Here is a 14,095-nt window from a genome sequence, read left to right as displayed (position 1 = left end):
TTATTAATACAAAGTTATTCAACATAATGAAAAAAAAAAAAACAACTTTATTAGTTGCTAAAAATATAAACATGAAATTCCGTATATTTTCGGCTCGGTTCAAAACAAGATAAATGTATATTAGGCGGATGGTCAGATTATGCAGGCGATCACGTGCGACTGTACCTGTGTCCACACGCACACAAAGAGAAAGATTGAAGGCAGAGTGTGAGTGTGTAGACAGTAAATTGTTTGAATTATGTAACAATCTTCAGATCAATTACAATAAAACAGAATAAAACTTAATACTTAAAACACATTTGATTGATCGCAATTATTATAACTTATCAATCATAAATAAAAAAAAAATTATCCGAATCATTAAACTGTTTAAAATATAACGTAAAAGTTTGTGTATATTTGATGATGTACGAAGTAATCAATCTATTAATTGGATTATCCACTTATAACTCTATTAAAACACTACAAAGTCAAGGTTAACTGACAACGTCAGCGGCGTTAATAAATTACTTCGCTTCAGGCGAAGTTATTTAACAACCCCTCCACATTAATTAGTTATCAATGAATGTTAGCGAATAGCAATTCTAAACAAAGAAAAAACCTCCGACCGTCGTTTATCAGTAAATAATGTAAGATGAACCAATTTGAAAGAGTTATAACGTATTTCTTTTTGAACGCATTTTTTATTTTATTACTGTATTAAACAATGATCTATTACGTCGATATTTTTTCCGTTCCAATGAAGTTCATGTAATGGGATGAAACGAGAAAGCGATAAAATACAATGAAAAGACAAGAGATAGTGCGCTAGGAGAACAAAAATAAGGTATCTATGTCAAGTTACATTAGACGATGATACAATAGACGATTCATAAGAATAACATCTAAAAATAGATTTTTTTAACATTAGCGACTAAAGCCGGTTATTCGTACCGAATTGAATTTTAAAAAATGATGAAAACGGCAGTTTATTTTTAACATCGGCCGCTACAGCGTCTGCCGCTGTTCCTTAAGTTCCGTGTAAACTGTATATAGCCGATGACACAGTTCGTGCAGGCTTGCGAACAACAGTACCGTTATACTCGCCGGTGCAGTAGCCTCAAGACTCCGAGACTACCGACTTCAGGTCCAGGGTCAACTGCAGGCGATATGATATGGACCGACCAGGATGTCCGACAGACCAACCGGCAGCAAAAGTCCGATACGGCGAACGACATGATTCGCATCCATCGATAAATCGCGGTGTCAAGTCTAGCGGCTAGTCTGGGACGGCACAAAAATTATTAATACTAAGTAGAAAAAAAAAAAACATGCCGTACATCTTTAATCTAGATTATTTTTAATAAGCTTAAAACAATTAAAACCTGAGACAAGAAAGGAAATTAAAAGAAATTTAATAAATTACTTTTAAACTCTACTACCTAAATAAACATTAATAACAACAAACTATAATGAAAGATATATAAAATAATTATACAGTCAAATAGTTATTATTATTTTTATTAAATAACTGTTAAAAGAATAAAAAACGACTACACAGAGCACAATGGTTCACCTAAATTTATTCACTTCTCAAAACAAAAACAAAAAATATATATATATAAACAAAAAACGGACGCGTATCGGAAAGGAAAAAAATATTTGTCAATTACATACATCTAATATCTTGGATCATTTATTATTATTAATTTTCATACGTTATCAGCTTTGCATAAATTTTATTGATCTCTTGGTTTGTTAGATTTCGGTTCGAACTTAACTAACGTTTGAATGTAACACGTAAAACCTTTTCTATGTAGTTTTAACCGGATTAAACATTTTATCGTAAAATAATCTCAACTTAAGATCTATAAGCAATACATTGCAATAGAAAGAATATTGGTTGTAATCGACAATAATGTGAAACAAAAGAAACGTTTACGAGTGTAGACGAGTTGAATTTAAAATTTCTGATGTGGACACCACATAACTTCCTTGTACGTCTATTAAATTACAATACGCATTTTTAAAAGTACATAAAATTTTATTTTATTAAAAACTTCTTTTTTCATATTTGTTTTATTATTATTATTGAATTATTTATTGTAAAAACTTTTAACAATCAGAGGTTAATAATTATTAATAAATCAATATATTTAAATAAAAGAAAAATAATAATAAAAGCTAGATGAAGTCGGATTCGAACCGATGTGCTTTCCCCTTGTAAAATCCAAATATTTAATTACTTACTTTTTTGGCTATAACTGTGGAACCAATGAAACTACGTACTACTTATTTTATATCGTTGAAAAGCTCTCAACAAGGGTTTATTACTGCAGTTAAGAAAACTTCCAAAATCAATTTTTTTCTGGATTTTGGGCTTTTTTGGACACTTTTGGTCCAGTCGATTGCTATCAAAAGGAGGTGCATAACTAGATGTAACAACAGTCCTAAATCCAAAATTTCAACATCCTACGGCTAATCGCCTTATAGTTATGGAGAGACACATACGTACGTACAGACGTTACGCCGAAACTAGTCAAAATGGATTCAGGGATGGTCTAAATGGATATTTCCGTTGAAATCTGAAAACTAAAATTTTTCGCGATCGCAATACTTCCTTTACTTCGTACAATGAAATAAAAACTCAACGCCGTTAAGCAGAAAACCGCATCTTAATGTAAAAATGTACATTAAGATGCGCTTCATTAATGCGAAGTTGCACTTGCGCAGAGGTCATCATGTACCAGGTATAAGATGCAATAGGAAAATGCTAATAGTTTAAAGATATGTATGACATCATTTATTTACCACGCTCTGGTGTACTAATACCAAATACCTTCTTTTTTTTCCGCTCAGCCTCCGGCAACTACCGTTTAGATAATACTTCAGAGGATGAATGAGGATGATATGTATGAGTGTGAATGAAGTGTAGTCTTGTACATTCTCAGTTCGACCAATCCTGAGATGTGTGGTTAATTGAAACCCAACTACCAAAGAACACCGGTATCCACGATCTAGTATTCAAGTCCGTGTAAAAATAGCTGGCTTTACTAGGACTTGAAAGCTGGAACTCTCGACTTCCAAATCAGCTGATTTGGGAAGACGCGTTCACCACTAGACCAACCCGGTGGGTAATACCTAATACCTATTTTTTCCTTAATTAAAAAAAAAGTAATACCTACTAAGTCAAACCTCTTCCATCAACGATCATCACAGCACAGGGAATCCAGCAACACATTTGAAAAATGTTTTTAATAGACTTTTTCAATTTTTATTTACCAAATCTTCTTGTTGGAAATATTTATTTAAAATTCTTTAAAATGAAAAAAATAATCATTTTCTCTCTGTCCCCTATTTTGTTGTTTCAAAAAAAATTATATTTTAAGAACGGATTGCCCACCGTGCTGGTCTAATGGTTAACTTGTGGCAAATCAGATGTTTAACAGCTGATTTCGAAAGTCGAAAGTTCTGAGGTTCAAACGCTAGTAAAAATTAGTTGCTTTTTATACGGATTTGAATACTAGACAATGTGGATAATACTGGTGTACATTTGTGGTTAAGACCACACTAGTTAGACATGTCAGCCTGGGTCTGTACAAGACAACACCTTATTTACATGTCATATATCATCCTCAGATCATTGGGCGGCCGTTTGGTGGGGGGGGGGGGGAGTTTGCTTATTGTTCACTAGTTGAACAGATTCCAACTGACCTCAGTTGTTTAATGACACTGTCATTAATGTCAGTTTAATGACACTGGGTATATACGATATATATACTTAAAATTTATTATTTTGTAGATGTTGTCGGGTATATTGACACGAGATTTAATAAAAGTATTTCAATTTTTTTTTTAATTGTTCATATTAATTTTTATTTAAAAAAAACAAGATGGCGGTCAGAGGAAAAACGAAGCGAGATAAGGGATTTTTTAACATGAATTTTGGTTTATTTTAGAATCCTGAACCATATATATATATATATATATTAGCTGTTAGTTCCTAACGTACCCCTGTCAGAATTTAGAAATTAATATTTATAAAAAATATTAGACCATTTTATATTCAATTTTGTATGATTAAACTTTTTTTAAAACCGAGTCAAGCACAAAATCAGATGATGTAAATTACGGTTACTTAGCCGTAATAAACACATAATACATTAATTATAATTTCATACGAAAGGCTAAGACATGAGAAAAAAGTGCACAGTAAGCGCTATGTAGACAAAACTTAATTGTATTTACATATAGATAATATGAAATTTATTAAGTAAGTATCTCAATTTAATGCTATTAATGAATAAACGACTAAGCAGAAACAAAACACGAAAATTAATTCAATTCGATTCGTCAAAAAAAAAATTATTACGCAATTACATTTAATTATTATATTAAACAGCCTACTAATAACAGTTACCGATAAAAATTAACTGTGTATTACATAATATTATATATTAATATTGTGTGTGTGGGTGTGTATATATATAAATGAATGTTTGTGTTTGTTTGTCCCGTATGCGTTCCTATACCATTCATCTGATAGCGATGAAACTTTGGTGAATTGTGTGTACGCCCGCGAAGGTTTCTGAATTAGTTTGGACCCGTTAGGTGGCACTGGAGGTCGAGATATTTAGAAAAATTGTATTTATCGCCCGATTTCGCCCATATTTGTATATTTTATCCGATTTGTTTCATATTCGGAATATATATTAGTTACGTGAAAATAAATATTTTTGCGAAAAATAGACCCGCTGGGTTGAGATATTTAGAAAAATCGTATTTATAGACCGATTTGGCTCAAATATATTAGTTACGTGAAAAGAAAGGTTTTTGCAAAAACTACATATTAGATGGCTCCGGTGTCGAGATACGAAACAAACAAATATACAGAATTTCTTCTACTATATATATATATATATAATACGAACATTGCCTTTTATATATAAAGGCAATGTTCGTGTGTGTGTCCGCTGTAGACTGAAAACCTACTGGACCGATTTACGCGCGGGGAAAAGGGGAAAACTGAAAAGTTAGAAAAGGGAAATAAAAAAAATAGGGAAAGGTTAAATTTTATGACGTTCCGTAATGTCCGGTTTTTTAATGTTTTAAATTGTGTTTATTTAATCTAAATATATACTCAAATCTAGCAATAGCGAAACACTGCCGGGTCTGCTAGTAAAAAATAAAAATATTATTCCATAAAATTTATGAGGTTAGCAGTGAACCGAAGCATCTAACGATCAGATTTTCAGAACATATTCAAGTAATCAATGAAATTAACAATAGAAATAATTTTAAATTTCCAATTGCATTAGATGAAACCTTTTTCGTAGTCATTCATTTAACGGCTTTTATAAATCTCGAGTTAAGCCGAGTAATAATTACTTATCAACTTATATATATATTAACAATAAGTCAAAACAGGTTTATATTTTAAAATATTAAACACCCATTTTAATATAGTATAAGACAGAATTATAAAAGCTTACAATCTTACTCAAGAGTGTGAAGGAGGTCCTTATATATCAGTACTTATATAGTATAATTAACATAGATTAAAAGCAAAATACTTCCTTTCCTAAAAACCAAAAAAAATTATTCCAATTTTTCTTATAAACAAAATTAGACGTTATAATCCAGATACAACGAGGTACCACTTAACTGTCGATACTAGATCTGCCTAATAGGAAAAAACGTAGCGGAGGTAATGGAGCTCCTCTTAAAATAAAATAACAGTAACAACGAATTCCAAGTTCTAACTACAATATTCGAAAGGAATGCAGGTGTTCATGCGGTAACGAGAAAGTCCCTTTGTACAGCAGTCTTTGTAATCGTAGCTACTAACTAGATTAATCGACTGAGATGCACTACGGTATAGTATGGCGCCGATCAAAAGTAGTATAATTTTTGTAAAATGAATAGTAGTATTTCAATACCTAGTCTGTCGCCTTACATATGGCAACAACCAACTAATAATTCGGGTAGCACGTAAACCACGCGTCTGAACAACCACTTTCTGAACATTTATCTCTCTCTTTCTCTTGTTCAGATGTTCTACGTATCTCAGGGTAGGATTTCGTTGTTGACGGACTGCAAGTTTTTAAAGTGATATAAACACTTAGTTCCTGCATTTATTATTATTATTAACAAACGTTAATTAAAACTAACAACTTTATAGGCTATCAAACGAATATAACAAATAAATAGCAACATATTTATTATACGCAGGTAAAAATATGTACAAATTTGCGACGGAAGTGATGAAGGGGAGGTTTAAAAAAAATCCAATGACGATAAATATAAAATTCACTGTATGCAAAACGTCAAAGTATTTTATATTTTTAATGATAATTACTTGATATTTATTTATCGACCTCAATTTTTGTACCTCTACAAATAAATACGATTATTTCTTCCGTAAAATAAAGAGGCATTTTTTAAGTAGAGGACCAACCAAGAAATACCAACAGTACAGCAGTAATCTTCAACTTATAAAATAAAAAGAGATATTAGCTCGTAACTACTTATAACCATAATTCTGAAAAGGCGTAAAATCCAACGGTTGGTTGGTGGCTAATTTTATTATTTACTTTTTTCATATGTTTTCTTCAAAATATCTTCCAGGAACCATGACTGACAGAGTGCTCCGCTAAAGATCAGAAACGGCCCCGAAAAACTATTATTAAGCAAAAAAGTTGAATTCTTGTATTAAAACAATACGAATCAAGAAACCAGTATTATAAACTTTACGGTGAAATATAAGCGCATTCGTATTCTTTGATACGAACACTCGCCTCTAGAAAAATATTCATTTACGAACAAGCCAACAATCCGCCGTATACAAAAACAAAATCTGATGTGGACACCACATGATTTTCTTCTACGCCTACCAAATAATACATACACAATTTTAAAAGTACATAAAATTTTATTTCACTAATAACTAACGATTTTTTCACATTTTTTTTTTTGTTATTGAATTATTATTTATTGTAAATTTTTTTTACAATCACAGGTTAATTATTGCTGATGAACCAATATATTTAAACTAAAAAAAAAGTTAAAAAAAAAATGAAATGGCCGAATTCGTACCGATGTGCCCTTCCCTTATAAGATAAAATATTTCATTAATTTAATAACTTTTATTTGGCTATAACTCTGGAACCAATGAAAATAAATACCACTTATATCGTTGAAAAGCTGTCAGTGAGAGCTTATTACTGCAGTTAAGAAAACGTCCAAAAACCAAAACATTTTGATTTTGGGCTATTTGGAAATTTTTGGCCACGCCTATTGCAATCAAAAGGGGAAGAGCACAACTAGGTGTTACAACAGTCCTAAATCCAAAATTTCAACATCCTACGGCTAATCTTTTTGAGTTATGCGAGATACATATGTCCGCCGAAACTAGTCAAAATGGATTCAGGGATGGTCAAAATGGATGCTTCCGTTGAAATCTGAAAACCGATCACAATACTTCCTTTACTTCGTACAAAAAAGTAAAAAGTTGCCATTAAAGCATAGTAAAAAAAGTGTACAACATTTTTACTCAATTAAGAGGAAATAAAATTTTTTTTCCAAAAAAAATGACTAATTTATGTAAAATAAAATATCATGAAAAGTAATAATTGTAGAAAAATATTTCTTTTTTTTTAAATCGATGGTATATTAAAAAAACTAATACCAGTTATTATGCTATAAAAATAACAAATGAACGACACTCAATAAAGCAAAAAGTACAAAACAAGCTGTTATCGATAATAACAAACAAAAGGTTAACTAAAAAAGCACACAACTGTCAAAAAAAATACCAAAAAAAAAAAAAAAAAAACACTGCTCTTTAATATAATTTAATTAACGAGCGTTTGGATGACAATTTTGTATATAGTATAACTTTTTTGTTTTTTTTTTAATTTATTTAAACATTTATCATATATATATATATATATATATATATATATATATATATATAGCCTATGACACTCCCGGTAACGAAAGGATTCCAACGCGGGATAACATATCTAAATCGGTTCAGCCATTGAGCTACTACGATGGAACAAACATACACACACCATAAAAACATTACACTACTTTTCGGCAGTCGTGTAAAATATAAGGATGACGGTTGAAATGAATGTCATGTCATTCATTCATTACAAACATTAAATTAACTCATCATTATACGTAACACAATTACATAAGAGAAAGAAAGAACGATAAAGAAACCTTTCATAAAAAACATACAGCAGAAAATAAAATGCGATAATTATATGAAAATGGCAATTAATTAAGAGTAATAATAAATACAATAAAAGCATACCAGCTTTTTACTCTTGGGAAAATAAAATTGTAATACTATTATTATAGTTTCTCTTTCTTTCCTGTTTAGCCTGCGGGAATCACAGTCAGGCATTATTTCAGAGGATGATATGTATGAGTGTAAGTGAAGTGTAATCTTGTACAGTCTCAGGTCGGAAAATCTAAACCCACAGGGTTGGTCTAGTGGTGAACGCGTCTTCCCAAATCAGCTGATTTGGAAGCCGAGAGTTCCAGCGTTCAAGTCCTAGTAAAGCCAGTTATTTTTACATGGATTTGAATGCTAGATCGTGGATACCGGTGTTCTTTGGCGGTTGGGTTTCAATTAACCACACATCTCAGGATTGGTCGAACTGAGAATGTACAAGACTACACTTCATTTACACTCATACATTTCATCCTCATTCATCCTCTGAAGTATTATCTAAACGGTAGTTACCGGAGGCTAAACAGGAAAAAGAAGAAGAAGGTCGGAAAATCTAAGGTAGTCAAAACTCACGGGATTAGCAAAACGTTCTGCCTAAAATGTTGGATCAACTCTCCACCTATCTTCCGGTTAAAAATAGTTTCTGATATATGTATATTTTTATTTTACATTTTATAACAAATTTTACAAGAGAAAAAAATGAAAGCCCATACAGTTTTCATCTACGTTTGTCCAAGAAATATTATTTTTGTGTTACCTCTTCCTTTCTCGCTAATTTTGCACCAAAACATGATCGAGAACTTCATAGGAATAAAACAATACGAAAGCAAATATTTAAAAAATTTGTTTGTTACAAAAGGAATCTCCAGCCTTGTTTGCTATCGCAGATAACATATTTATCGTCTTTGTAGAAGACAGAAAACTATTTTTAACATAAAAAATCTACTCCATAAGGTTACACGCATACGAAGTCGCAAATACAGCTAGCTAGTAATAAAATAAAACTCGCAAAGTAAGCGTTAAAAGTAAATTTTAAAAATTACAATAAATTACTTACAGCAGTAATGCCATAATGTTACGTATATCACTCGTCGAATCGACATGTTTTTGTACCATTCGCTAGCCGATGTTTTCACAACGAAATTTACCCCAATAAGTGAAAATAAAAGCCGTGTAAAATACAGAGTTTACTTTTTAACGGGCGTACATCTGAATTATTTCTAATATATTTTGTTTTTTCAACTGCATCTTATATCTGTTTACAATATATTAATTTTTATTATGTAAATCGACCATTTTATAAATTTTGTATCGAAATTATATGTATTAAGAGTTATTCTGAATTATTCAAAATTTCAGTTAACCTCGTTCAATCTATTATTTAGGAATAACCTGGAGAAATAATTTTAAATCTATTCACACAGAAAATTAAAGCAGTAGCCTTTTTCATTTAAGTAATAATATGTACTAATTTTAAAAAGCAGTTCACGCAACCTTAATAATTAGGTAACCGTTCGATAATTACATTAAATTAAATTTAAGGTTCAGTATATATATATATATTATAAATAAATCTTATTACATATATATTAAAATTAATTACAATATTACATAAAAATCGACAAATAAATGTAGTATATAAAACAATTTATAGTAATGTTCGCTAATAGTAACCTAATATTAAGACTTATCTAACAGTTTTATGCAACCTGTTTTACTTATTTTATGTATAATTTTCTACCATATTAACTCAATGACAAGGGTATAATGATTAAAAAAAACTCTAATTAAAAAAAGTATTAGTTTTTCAATAATAGTTATCTTGTTTTCAAAATAATTTGAAGAGGGATTGCCGGAAGGGAGGTTATATTCTCCCTTTACTAAAGGTAATTTTATATTTACAAGCCCATACAACGTACGTATTTTTATCGAGGTAAAACAGTAATTTTATAACCTTTATAAACATTTTTTTCTGCTTTTATAAAGAGAATATACTGCACTGAAAAAAATACAAAGTACAATGGGGTCAAGCGTAAATAGAGATAAACTTGCCATAGAATATTATTACTGCATATGTAGTAACTACTCATTCAATCACACACACACACACACACCCTCATTTCTTTCTTCGCGAGATGGAATAATTTCTTTTGTGTTAAAAAGTTGAAATTTTCAACTCTCACACAAACCTCCGCGAGATTTTCATTTTTTCCAACTTCTAGCCTTCACATTATTACAAATAAAAATTATTATTAATCATTTTTAATTCAATTAGCGAGGGAAATTGAAAACAGGCAAAAATTATCAGACTGCTTACACCAATTTTGCGATGTACTTTAAAATTGTCAGCCATATCTAAGTTGCTATAAACCGAATTGAACAAATGAGAAATGATTCTGTTCATGATAAACGGATTACCATTTTATCCAATAAAAAAACAATTCGATCAACAAATATTTGCGAAGCTATTTAATTATTAAAAAAAATTAGTGGCCGTAATTTTGGAATTTTCAAATCCATTCATTTTATACAAGTTGTTGTTGTTGGGTGCAGAACAAATTTCATTAAAATATCTCTATCAATTTCCGAAATATAAATTTTTATTAAATATTCTGATGTGGGTACCACGTGACTTCTTTGTATGCCTATTAAATTTTACACATACACATATTTTTTAAAATGAAAAGTACATAAAATATTATTTCATTAATAACTTCTGATATTTATTCATATCTTTTTATTATTACTGAATTATTATTTATCGTAAACTTTTTTTTACAATCAAAGGTTAATAATTATTAATAAATCAATATATTTAAATTTAAAAAAATAAAAGTTAAAAAAAAGGAAATGAAATCGATGTGAACCGTGAAATGAAAAGGATTCGAACCGATGTGCCTACCCCTTGTAAGATTCAAATATTTCATTAAATTAAAATTTCATTTGGTTACAACTCTGGAAGTAATGAAAATAAGTATTTCTTATGATGATTATATCGTTGGGAAAGGAGAAAAAAGGAAACAGGAAGAGAAAAAGAAAATAAAGGAAAGAAAAATGGGGAAAGGAAAAGGAGAGGGGATGAAAAGGGAGAATGGGGAATGGTAACGGGGAAATGAGGGAAAGGAAAAGGGGGTATGGGAAAAGGAAAACGGTAAAAGTTAAATTTTGTGAAGTTCCGTAATGTACAATTGTTAATGTTTTATCAGACGTTCTATTGTGTTCATATATATATATCTATATATATATACTGAAATCTAGCAATAGCAAAGGAGAGAGTAAATTATTTAACGTGAAAGAGGCAGCTGATTGGACGTGTTCGGGATTCTGTTTCCGGTAGCTGGAACTTAAATGTCTATTGGCTGAATCGGGTATTATTAACTTCTACACACTACGCAATGTACAATATAATAAAACAATATTTATGACAACGGTGAATGTATTTTCATCCTAATAGTTTCTCAGTTCAAAAAAGTAAAAAAAAACCATCAATCTTTATGGAACGCTACTTTTATGAAGTTTTTAAAATTTATAAATTGCATTGCTACCGATATTCCTAAACTGAAGTGTTAATTTTTTTATTTACCTAAATAAATAAATGTATTAAGTATTTATTTTTTAATAAAAAAATATTTTCAAAATTACTTTTTTGTACGGTACAACATACGCCTGAGTAAAAAGTAACCGTTTCCAACTTCGTTTTGTATATATATCCCTTAATATCTTCTACACATAAATTTGTTTCTAACATTATAGGTTTGACCTTGAATTATAAATTTTAACCAGAAGAATAGATACTTTCCTCATATTTTATATGTACAGCACATACTGTACATTCAAACACAGACTACTTTGCAATAAAGATTTTACACTTTTTGACCTGAAAACCTAGAAACATTCACAGATATCGTTAATCGATTTAAAAAACAAAAACAAAACAATTATTTGAAATATTTATATGTGTGTACGTGTTAATGGAAAAAATAATACAAGACGTATGGTTTGTTTATAAATAAATAGAAATATTAAAATGTAAAGACCAAACATTTGGATAAAAAACTAAATATATTAGAAAAAAAAACAATTCCAACTCTACAAAATGTTTAACAGAACGATTTACAATTTGTAAAAAACATTAATAACAATAAACACACACACACACACACACACACACACATATATATCTGAGATATAATTTGATGAGGCCACTCCTAACACGATGGAACCAATCAGAAGAGAGGTCAGTGCCCCAACCAAGGTTAATCTCCCTCTTTTCAAGGACATTATTTTTTTTCTACCACCACAAATAAGAAGAATCTGGTTTTTTAGCGTTTGTATACATATATATATATATATATATATATATATATATGAAGAGAAAAACGAGAGAATAAGAAAAGGTATGATGATTAGGATAAAGGGGAAGAGGTTTGTGTCGAGGCGGAGTTAGTCACGACCGAGACAACCTGAAGTTATTTTCATTCTACACGGAACCATTTTATCCATTTCATTCCATTCCGTCCTTCTAATTCTTTATTTCTTGTTTATTAAAAACTCAGAATAAATTTTCTTAAATTAAACAACATAAAAGCTATTATTACAACATAATGTAACCATCAAATGATTAAAACCGAATGACATATTAACGGTTAAAAAATCGAAAATTAAATTTCAACTACAATTTAATTATTAAAATTCTGTCGATTGTAAATATAAATACTTCTTTATCTTGGGTCATAAATGGGACTAGGTCAATAAAAATGATAAATGAAAAGTTTTGTTGATAACTTATTAATAAAAATATAATTTATTTTACGATATAACGGTCATATATCAGGCGGTAATTCTAATATAGTTAAGCGTTTGATCATTTCCGGCCACAAACCGACATTCTTGAGATATTACCCACCGATAAACCGAATATCCATTATTTCAGTCCATTTATTATTAAAACTCCCTTTAAATTTAATTTAAATTAAATCTCTTTAATTTCAAAAAGTACTTAATTACTTAATTTTCAAAAAAATAAAAAGTAATAGAAAAATACTTTAAAAAAATTAATCAATAAGGACTTAAAAAAAAAAACTTAGAATAAAATACTGGAATCTAATTTTTATAAAAATAGAAACAATTTTAGATCGATATAAAAAAAAATCGTTTAATTTCACACGGATGAGCAAAAGTCGAAATTTAAAAATTACGCAGAATAGTTGTCAATTTTATAGTTCCCCGGCTACATTTCTATTATATTACTGCTACGGCAGCATAGCTGTAAAGGGAAAATAAACCGAACGGCCAAAATTTTGATTATCAGGTTGTTTTCAAATGTCAACTTTAAAGACCACCCCTTACACCGAAAAACAAAAAATGAATCGAAATTTTCGGATTTTGTAAGTATGATGCTTGTATTTTGATTCATATCTCCGGACTGGCTCAAAGTAAATTCTCTACACATGGAATGAGTATTGATGGTATTACATTTTGGATAAAATTTAAATGAGGGAGAGGTAGCTTTTTGTGAATTTTTGCATAGTGGTCGTACAAAATTAACTTTTATAACGATACGATGAAAGTAATTAATTATTAAGTTATTTAAAATTTGTTAGTTATTTTAAAAGTTATTTAAAGTTATGTAGTTTTAAAAGTTATTTTAAAATTTAAAGTTTTAAGTCGATCGTATGTAGGAGTGGGAAATATTTAACGTTATTTCTAAACAGTTTTTACCTCGTACCTCGAAAACAACGTTGATCAAATAATCTGATGTGGACACCAAACTTCCTTGTAAGCCTCTTACCCATACACATTTTTTTTTTTTTTTAAATGAAAAGTACATAAAATTTTATTTCATTAATAACTTCTAATATTTTTTTTATT

The 14,095-nt window shown here is 29.7% G+C and overlaps 1 protein-coding gene across 2 annotated transcripts in view; it reads right to left on the bottom strand.

The window, feature by feature from the left end:
• Positions 1 to 14,095, bottom strand: part of Src42A (Tyrosine-protein kinase Src42A) — a 302,961-nt gene that overhangs the window by 83,948 nt on the left and 204,918 nt on the right. The window lies entirely within an intron of this gene.

Source organism: Lycorma delicatula, chromosome 3 (assembly GCF_047948215.1).
Source record: "Lycorma delicatula isolate Av1 chromosome 3, ASM4794821v1, whole genome shotgun sequence".
Lineage (NCBI taxonomy): Eukaryota > Metazoa > Arthropoda > Insecta > Hemiptera > Fulgoridae > Lycorma > Lycorma delicatula.
Note: the sequence above shows the minus strand (reverse complement) of the source record. Positions and strands in the feature narration are given on the sequence as shown.